Source organism: Apostichopus japonicus, chromosome 17, assembly GCF_037975245.1.
Source record: "Apostichopus japonicus isolate 1M-3 chromosome 17, ASM3797524v1, whole genome shotgun sequence".
NCBI lineage: Eukaryota > Metazoa > Echinodermata > Holothuroidea > Aspidochirotida > Stichopodidae > Apostichopus > Apostichopus japonicus.
Window position 1 is genome coordinate 25,496,809 of NC_092577.1, and position 10,768 is coordinate 25,507,576.

Sequence of the window (10,768 nt, forward strand, 5' to 3'; positions counted from 1 at the left end):
TTGTGTCCGTGTTTGGATGATGGGGGTGAGTTCTTTTGTGCCCGCTAAAGTCTACAATATTGCCAAAAATCGATCGCATTGAGTGGTTTATGATGTCTTCAAATCGAATGCTCCTCAATGATCTAACGTTCCTTCAATTTGTTTTAATGATTACATTCGGAATGTTGGCTAAATTAGGTGTCAATGTACTTTGAAGTTATCAGTTTCCATCAACGTACATTATTTGTAAAATAATGTCAGGTTTTGGTGTGGTTAAATGGTTCGTAGTACAAAAAGTAAAACCACCGTATTTCCTGCTTGACAAATGTGATGACATCACGCATTCCGTTGATACCGCATATATACTTGTTCCATTTCATCGAACATTAAAAATTCTTATCGCTGATAGAAATCGTCCTATCAGTATGTGTTCTGGCCTAAAGATGCAAAACTTCACAGCAAATTCAGCGTTAACCCCTGGGATATCCTTTTAACTTACCCGGACATGCAAAGAATTTCACACATGACTTTGAACAAACACAAACACAAAATGATTGTATACCTTTTAGCCACCTATTTGGGAATAGATTCTTCACTTCCTTCTTAACTCGGTCTGTAACGTTTATGTTGTGGACGTTGACGAAGCTGTATAAACAAACAATACGATTAATGTCAATGACTGAAATGGGTTTAACAATTATAGACCGTGGGCCGAAGTCCAAAATCGTTTAAGTTCGTTGCAACACAGAGAGGACTACCAACAAATGCCATTATAATGATGAAAATAATATGAAATCACCATTATCGATTGTTCCCAGTTGTCTAACGTGCACATTTTTGCAGTTGTTATTAATAACCGTTACCATTTTAATCAAATTTGGAGAGAGTTTATAAGGCGAAAATACAGCGTATGATGTCACGAGTAACCAATCACAATCGCGTCTACAGGCTTGCGCAGTACTTTTTAACATCTGGCAACATTTGAACATGGCGACAACTAGTGATAAGGCGGCCTGCCGAACGAAAATGAAATTATAATGCATTATCCATGTTTCAAAGACAGCCTCAGAGAAAATGACTGCATTTACCAATGTCTCCAAAGCTTAAGTAATCAGATGTGCTAAGGAATGGAAGGCTTTAGGCGGAGAATTAGGGGATATTGCCAATACTATTTTGTCTGACAATGCAGAACTCAACTTGACGTTGGACACAACAACGTGCGGGTATCATCGGCAATGTTAATGTACAGAAAATGTACAGAAAATGTACAGTTACAGTAACCACAGTTCTTCTAAACTAGCCTAGGCCTACGCGGTAAAAAATGTACACAGCTCTAGCTAAGTTATAACGTTGACTAAACCACTGTTATTCAATAGACCAGGCTATGCTGAAACAAAAGGTTGGCTGGATGTACGTTCTGTGTACAATTTGTCACAGGAACGAAGAGGGTTGCTGGTTCAGGTAAAACTTGCAATGAGTTCAAAGTTTCTTTCCCCTTGGTATGGTCTTTCAAATATGCTGTATTTCTTGTTGAAGATGCCTTGTTTATATATTTTTTCAACTAATGCGAGTTAAACCAACTGAACAGTTACAACCCATCTCTTAAATACAGGCCTTGAAGTAAATCATAATCACAAAGTAAATATATGATCGTCATCCTAGGCTCAATTCAACAAAACTGTTGTTGAAATCTCTTTCTTTATTTTCTGTCTTGCAGAGGATTTACCAGCTAAAACTGATACTGCACAGATTTTGGAGACTTCACACACAATGATCAATCAGGTAAGATTTCCGTCTGTTGCCTTCAAATAGAGTGCAAATATGTACGTGTTGGAATATAGGCCTATACAAATACTTATGATATTGTAATGATGCAAAACATAGCTCTTTTAACATACATAACTGCTTGTAGTCCCGTTCCGTGTGTGAACATATCATTGAAAAAAACGACAACATGGTACGGTAAGTAAACAGACATGCATACTGTCTTGCTTATTAAATGTATTTCAATGCAAATTCAGGTCCATGTACTGTTTAAAAGTAAATAAGGGAGGGAGGAGGGAGGAAATACTTGAATTGTAAAGTAAAAAATTAATGTAGAATAATAAATTTTGCAAAACTCATGGTATGCAGCATAAGTTAACAAGCATATTTTATTTCAGCTTTATCAGTCACTGTTTTTATTAATGTGGACATTTATTGCAATGTTGCATCTCTTTTTCAACTATCTATCAGTTATGCAACATTGAAGTGATTGAAAGCAACTTTTAAAGGTCAAGCGACACGTAGACTTGACTTTACATAATATTAAACTTAACAATTCTTACATTAACAAAAACCCAACACCGCGATTTTTTTCCGTCTCCAAAGGGGTAGAAATCGGTAAAAAGTACTATTACGTAATAGATTCAGTGACGTCACGGGGGGAGCGCAGAAGAGTGCAAACTGTATATGTTCTGCGCAGTGCATTGGGTATGGAGAAATCTCAAACTTCTCGAAAATATTACCTTCTTCAGCAGTCTGTTACAAGAAAGTTAAGATTTGGATTCAGATGAAAAATTACAAATTTATACATAAAACATCGAACAAAACATCCATTGACTTCTTTTTTCATAAATTCCTTGCATTTTCTTCCTATCAAGCAACATAAACTCCGCAAAAATCGGCTAGATTGACTCGTTCAGGGAAAGCCGAAAACAAATGACGTCATTTGTTTACCAAGTCGAAAGTGAAGGATATCGTCGCATACGATATTGCTACCACATACAGTTTCTATACACGCACTGTAGTACGCATATATACACAGCACAGCATAGCTTATACATATCGCGAAATGGCTGCCGGTGGCATTGACACACAGTATTTAGATAGCAACGGCGAAGAAGTAAGGGAAATGGAGGACATGGTGGACGATCGTGGGGAAGTTTTTCCCTACATGTTCGAACCGGAGACCAGCGAAGAGGAAGCGGGATCGGACAGCGATGTCGAAATTGATCGTCCTGACGGAATACAACGGTAACGTTACGCCTAGCGTACTATACTGTATATAGGATAGTTGTGTCACTAGTTACTGCAGGAGTTCCATAACTCCCTGGTTACTGTAGGCCTAGAACCGATAAATGTTTCCTAACTTTGCTCATACTCTTAGCTAGCCAATTTGTTGATGGGGCAGCAAAATTAACATGAAAGTGCGGTCGAGTTAAGTTAAGGAAGTTACTATTTTCCTTAAAAGTTGTGGCAGCACATGCCCCGGAACATGTCACAGAGACATATTTCATTTGGTTAGTAGATTGAAGGAGCCAATTGGAAGAGTGCACAACAAATTCAGAGGTGGCCTATTATTAATTTCCTAGCAGTTGTAGTGGCAAATTAGTGAAGTTACCACAAATCAGGGAAAGGGTGGGGGATGGAGAAGGTGGCACCTCACACCAGCTTTTTGTCATTTCCGCTTGAGCTAATTTCATAACCAGATTTTCTCAATCTAGGGAATGGATTCAGAAGTGGGAAAGAGTTGGAAACGAGGCAACATCGGCCTGTTTTATTTTCCTTTGCAGCATTCTCCCAACAGAGGCAAGACTTCTAAGAAGAGGCTACCCCCTCCTTACTAGTGATGTTACTTGTAAGGAGCTTCAATGGTAGATTGCCCTTCAGAGGTGCCCCTTTTCTATTTAGACATGTTAGTACAGTATGCCCCAATAATTGAGGTCGGTATGAAGTCATCGAATTGGCTCTTTATTATTTGAACTGGTTTGTATTGTTTACAGGTGTCATTGTGGCCAATGTGCTGTGATGCCTACAGCAAGGGAGTGTAGATGCTGCAGCGAAATAGATAAGTAAGGACTGTGATGGATGAAGAAGGTGCTGCATGCATGACCTTACACCCAGGTTTTGAAGCTATGTGCCTGAACCCATTGTTTCTTCAGACAGCCTACTACATGTACCGTCAACAGTATGGTAGACGTGCACAGGAAAACAGGATCCAAGAGTAAGTATAGACTACATAATTTTTGTTGTATACCTTTATTCATTGCTCTGACCTGCTGTTGAAAGATGTAACAATACAGAGAGTGTATTCATAGTTTTGTTTTATTGTGAAAGGAATAACATTAAGATATAGATTTGATCAAGAAAATTTGTGCACCATGTTCAAAACCTGCTTCTGATTAGGTCATTTTGTCCAAAAACTGGTGTAATGCCCTTGAGGTTAACCCTTATCATGCTGACTGACTTAGTAGTCATTAACACTGAGCCATGGAACCAAATGCCACACAAAAAATGTGCACCATGCTTGTGCACGATCCATTTACAAATTTTAGTTCCCGAGATACAATGATCAGTTTGTATAAATGGCATAGATAGGCTTACTTTAGGGGAGGCAGATTTAGGGGCCAAGCAAATTCTGGAAATCATATAGAAATTTATTTTAAAATTGACGTCCCCAGATGGCTACCAAGCTTTTGTGTGTCTTCATCTTTTGTAGCTGGTTTTCATATGATTATTTTACAGGAAATACAGACACACAGCATACAGACAACTTGCACGGATGAGCTAGCAGTTTTTAGGGAAGGAGATTTGTGTTGTTCTCCCATCCTATGCAGTAAGGAGGATTAGAGAAGCTTTACCATCTCAACAGTATGAAGGATTTAAATTATCAAGACTGTGAGAATGTGGACTGTTTATGCCAAGTCATAGTATCATTTCTGCAAAGTTTTATAGAAACAGGGCTCAGTCCTGTCTGTTTTGTGGCTGAATGGTGAACATTTTGGAATTCCAGCTTACATTTTTCTGGTTCATGGTATTAACTACAATCTTGGATGAAATTTTACATTTTCAAGTTTGGGAAGCACAAAACAGTAATAAATAATAAAAACTCAAGTTAATTTTTTGTACGTATTCTCTCTTGTAAGCAAAGCTGTCACTTCTAGTAGCCTGCCAACAAAATCTGGATGATTGAAATCTCAAATATACTAGGTTAAAATAGAAGAATAGTTTGAATAAAGTACCCTAAACCACTATGTCAATGGGATCTGGAGAGCTTAGGCTTTCATTTTAATAAAAGTGTAATGAGAATCAATCTGAAATTGTTCATTAATCCATGGAATATCAAGATTACTTGATCATAAATGGGATAAAAAAAATCACATTTTATCCCATGCGGGGAACAAACAGCAAATTTATGTCAACTCTTTTCGAGAAAAACACCAAATTGGCAACATGTTTGAAACACCAAAGTTGGAAAGAAATAGTAAGTCAGCATGAAATTTATATTTATGAAGTCAAAGCTCTCTAGAGAGGAATACTTGTCATTGGAACTTTTTTTTAAAATCTAATGTTATCATTTAGTTAGTTACAATGGAAACCAGATGTAAGTAAAACTTTAGCAACTTCCCTAAAGGCTGGTAGCGACCTGTTAATTAACACTGCTCTGCAGCTGTGCCAAAACATGTGAACAGACGCTTCACAGAGTCGATTGCTCCCCAATACAATGAAACAAAATTAGAAATTGGGAGGCCATCAACTACAGTACTTCAGCAAAGCTTTTGAAATCTGCTTCAGTGTTGTTTCATGGCATCCTCATTGTTCGGATGAACATAGGAGCTTGCAAGTGGTGGGGGCTCTTTTCTGACAGGAACAGGACACTCCTCTCCCAGAGTTCCACTTCTGCAGAAGTTGTTGCAAGCAGTCAAGAAGTTCCCATACATAATCTGTAGAATAGTAAAGATATGAAGAATAATATAATAATAGTTCATAAAAACATACCATTTAGATAGAGGCATTCCAATCACTCCATTTCGGTCAATAGGCATGGCACAGTTGTCAGTCAAGTCTTTGGATGCCCAACTAAGGCGACAGCTGAGTACACCTCAATTGGTGTGGATACATGGGTCAGGTTTTACCTGACAACTTGTGCCTGAACAATTCCAATATATTTTTTACTGATTACAACAAAAACCCTACACCTGTTTGTGCACCTAATATTATGGATTATGTAATCTTCAGCAGGATGTGTGGTCATTGTCTCAGTAGCTTAACCACTGTTTATGTAGTAAAGTAAACATGTGGACAGAGTAACATCCTGTCTCATCCCCTTGTTATCCATGGTAAGGAGTGTATGAGATGCAACTTTCACCATTTGTATTCAGTAGCAGATATCCAGCCATGTGAAGATATAATATACTCTGTTAAATCCAACTACTTGTTTGTGCCTTTATTTCTTGTTCACATACAGCTGTGACAACTCTACCAGATACAGTATGCATATGCTAATTGAAGTAAAGACTGATGGCCTCACCACACATTCCAGACTACCCCACAGTGTTGGTGTCAAAATTAATAATGATCCTCTTTCCAGAAAGTTATGGAACCAATTGATTTTCCAGACTAATCTACTATCAATCTTGAAAATTACCTTGAAGCGTCATCTTTGTCATGTTCAGATGAGTTTGTGAACTGATGGAGTGTAGTCCGGACTACCTGGCGGTTTTTCGGTGTATCCCGATGTGGATGCCACAGCAGCAGACGGACCATCATCGCCACTTTGAGATGGCCCTGGTTGCTTTGATGGTGTTCTTGTCTCTGTTGGTCCAGTCAACAACTTCAATGGTGGTAGGGGGACCAGTGAACACTGAACTTCTACATACATGTGTTACATTCACTGAAAATTAGAATAAATGCTTATTATACCACACACATACAGTAGGCTGCTCTTGGACAGGGGTCAGCTGCCTAGATGGTTCACTTATCTTTCTGAAGGAGAGCATATCCTCCTGCTTTATGTGGCTGCAAAAATATGGGCCACTCACACCATGAGCATTGCAAATGACTTCAGCTTGGTTTCATATAGTATAACTACAATGTAATCTCCCTTCTCTCAGTAACTATAGATGTAGCCTTTATATTTTCCTGTGAAGCCATCAGGTATAGCCTCCTCAACCACTCTTGTCAGGCAGGTGGATATGACGTATAAAATACAATGTATATTATCCCCTAGTCAGCCTGCCCGATGTGCAGTTTTAATTGCTATTTTGCTTTCAACGAGTACTGTTTCTAAAATTTTGGCCCCTGTACTCACTTCTGCTATAGAATGCTCTATAGATGTATGAAAGTTTTCCATTCTTCCTTGTATTACCCTAGCTTACACTTCTGTACCACATTTTCTCCCCCACCCCCCCCCCATCCATCACTCTATTAAATCCTATTTATGGGGACCTTTCGGCCGTAATACTGCTGCCTCCTTTTTGTCTGGTAGCTTGCCCCCCATATACATGCCTCGATGTTTTACTGGTGCAGATTCCTTGTATCCCGTTCAAAACTGACTACTTAAATCTTTAATGCCTGTCACCACCCTCCCCTCCCCCATTTCCCAACCGTTTTTCGGTAATATCAAGCACATGTCTATAAGATCAAGCTACCTTTAGATGGAGATGTACATTCTGCAGAATCCTGCCTTTATTTTCACTGCAGTTGGTTGGGGAACAGCTTCTAGATTAATCTAAGTATTGAAAATTGGGAAAGAAAATAACAAGGAAGTTATGAAAGTTCATTTAAGAAAGCAGTTTGATATGTTTGAAAGTACCTGTCACGAGCGTTTTCTCTTGTAACAAAAATTGCTATGACTCTGAGTATATAGATAGGTGGGAGCACATTATAATATTGGGCAAAATGACATGTAAACATCTTATGCTTGTTATTCTGGATTTTCATGATGTACCACAGATAAAAGTTATATAGCCCTAGCCTACGCCTAACTTTATCGTCGCCGTACCTAATTTAGGGCCTAACTAACTGAACGAAATTATAAGAATTAGCCTACTGTAAGTTAGTAATAATACCAAGTTAGTCCTTGTTGTAGTAGGCCTAGGCCAGAAAATACACTTACTCTTTTCCGATCCAGCTTCGCAACTACTGGTCTACTTGTTCCTATATCTCCTCGAGATTTGAAGATACTTTCTCCAAATAGAGAAGGAACGGCATTGTCTTGTAGACGGCGAGCTGTTGGTGTTCCAAGTCCAAGTTGCGCGGATAGGCGATAGGAATCGAAACTTTAACTGGTGAAGAGCGCACTGCACACATAAGATTCGCTCGAAGGTCCAAGCCAATCTGTACTTAGGCAGCTAGGCTGGCTGAGTGCACTGGTAATAAGCTATCGCTGTATACAGTGTTTGACAAACACGAAACTTTCTTGAACTGTTGTGCAGCCATTCTCATGTGATATTTTGTTTACTGTTCGTGACGTATTGTTTACGGCTTTGATCTCGGTTAGCATATTAGGCATATCTAGCTTTGGTAACATTGGCGGTTCCCCCCGTGACGTCATTATCTTACGGAATTAGCTTGGTTATTAACTTAATTAAAACAGCAAAGAAACAATTGTGGAACTCCAAATTTGGAATATAGGGTTTTGATATGTAGCTTTTCAATTTGTGTAAGTTTGAAGGAAATCTGTTACATGTCACTTGACCTTTAAATTACTTGAGGTGAAGTAAAGAAGCCCATTTGTGTATCACAAATACATATTAAATAAATCTTCATCTGCTCTGTCAACAGAATCAATGGATCAAGGACCTGCCCCAAAGCTGCTGAGATCAGTCCACACACTACACAGTGGCCACATTCTGTCTCCAGTAGTTATATTATTCAAGACCTTCAAATTAGCAATTCTGCATGAGAGACGACATGATGGAAAGTTGCCATGTCTAAATTCCTGCAAATTTTCATGAAAATGTACAATGTACTTCATAGGTCCTGTAACAGTTGATTCACAATTTCTATACGTAAAATCTATTCATTGTTATTTAAACATGTTCGTATTCATAATTTGTGAGCTCGGCAGCAATCCCGTGCTGTCCTGCATGGCAAATATTCCTAGATGTGGAATTCTTCACATTACAGTACCGCACAATGGTTACTTTAAATTGTTTTGTGTACGAGGCCGAGATGTCCCTCACTCGGCGTGTTTTGAGAGAGGGTGCACAGCCTTGTTCAGATAGGCCGACCATGCATGTTGTTAAGACACAATTTATCTTTGCCACACCTATCAGAGTGCTTAACTGAGCCGACCTTTGTAAAGAGTCCAAAGAGGTACGTTATTTTATGTTATGGTTTAGATGCAAATTTACCCCAGACCTAAAGGCTTCTTCCTGTCCAATTGTAATATGTATAGCCATCAATTACAGAGATAGTAAATATTCTTTTCGTAAGAACTTAGCGACAGTTTTGATGGGACTATATCACTGAATGGACTAGCCTTACTACCATAGATGATATATTCACTTGTTATTGTATATGTATTCGATAGAATGTGCATATTGTAGTTGTTTGTATAATTATTATTTTTATTTGTAGTTTTCACGAAGGTAAACAAAGAAAACCAGATGAATAAGTAAAGAGCAACCTTCCGTGGAAGACTCGGTCCTAATTTTTGACGGCTACAGTGACAGGTCCTGTTCTATGAAAATGTATACATACTGTAGCTATTAGATATAGTAAATGTTTTCAATTGTTACTTCAGTTTAACAATATTTGTAAAAAGGAGTTTATGCACTGGTGATGGTGTGTGCCTGTGATGTGATGTCTTGGATTGTACACATAATATTTTAAGTACATTTTCAAACTTGCATGTAGGCACACCAACTACATCTCTTTTGGTCAAAAGTGGTGTGAGCTTTGAAAATCTTGTTTTCCAAGTAATCTCCAACTCAGTTGACTCTCTGAATGGTTATATAAATGTAATTATCATTGTACCACATAATGTCCTCACTCAGTGCATGTTGAATATCTTGTTCAAAAAGTGTAACAATAACTAGAATACTGTCACTGTTCATATATGCCGTTCACCGAATATGCTAAATGCTTGTTTTTAGTAACACTTCTTATTCATAATGTTTTGGCCCTTTATAAAGTAACTGTAAAAAAAGAAATGCTTCCAAAAAAAATTCTGAAAAAATATCTATTGCAATAATAATATAATACAGAACTGAAACTAACACACCTTTCTCGCCTTCTTTACATAACACTTTATGGTTTACATTGGAGCTTCACTCCCATATGCTTTCCTCATTTATAAACTAGATTTATACATATCCCCTCCTTACACCACCTCACCCTTCCCCATACCTTCCCAATCCCTTAACTTTGCCTCAATATTTTCAATTCAAGAGGGGCTTCAATCTCTGAAATTTTGGAGAGGGGTAGGATTTTAAGCACCATTTAATATATCCATGTCCAGCTACCAAACATAGGTATGGGAATTGCAGTGCATAGAATTGGGATAGGCAGAATGATGTTTGGCACATGATCAAAATAAGACAGATTTTCCATGTAATTACAATGAAAAGCATCGCGAAGTAATTTTAATTATAATTTTTCGCATTGCAGTATGCAGTGCTCCGATATACTGAAATGGACAGCGCCCTCTATTTCTGTTTTTAGTGCTTTGTGACCTTTTAGTAGACCCCCCTCCCCCCACTAAACAAATTATCATTCCACATATGTTCAAAATAGCCGGCGGGACCTCAACATGAAGGAAGATTCTCCTTCTGATCAATTTTATGGTATTTGTGGTCTATTCTATTTTGTGCAGGATATGTATTAATGTGCAACATTGACACTTGTGAACAACTGATTTTGGAAAATAATACATATTGCTAATAAAATGTAATGGGTTTCATGTATACCCCGTGACTTTGCAACGAAAATTAATTTTTAGATCACTTTTCCTACTTCGGCCCACGGCCTATTATTCTTTGCATATAGGCCATAATAATTAACATCGTTATTTCACTTAGTT

At 38.1% G+C, this 10,768-nt stretch overlaps 1 long non-coding RNA gene across 1 annotated transcript; it reads left to right on the forward strand.

Annotated features, from left to right (window-relative positions):
* Positions 1-1,778: 1,778 nt before the first annotated feature.
* LOC139985166 (uncharacterized) lies at positions 1,779-6,085 on the forward strand. The gene is made up of 3 exons (XR_011799327.1): positions 1,779-2,994; positions 3,744-3,964; positions 4,486-6,085. It is a non-coding gene; the product is annotated as an uncharacterized lncRNA (long non-coding RNA).
* Positions 6,086-10,768: the final 4,683 nt, after the last annotated feature.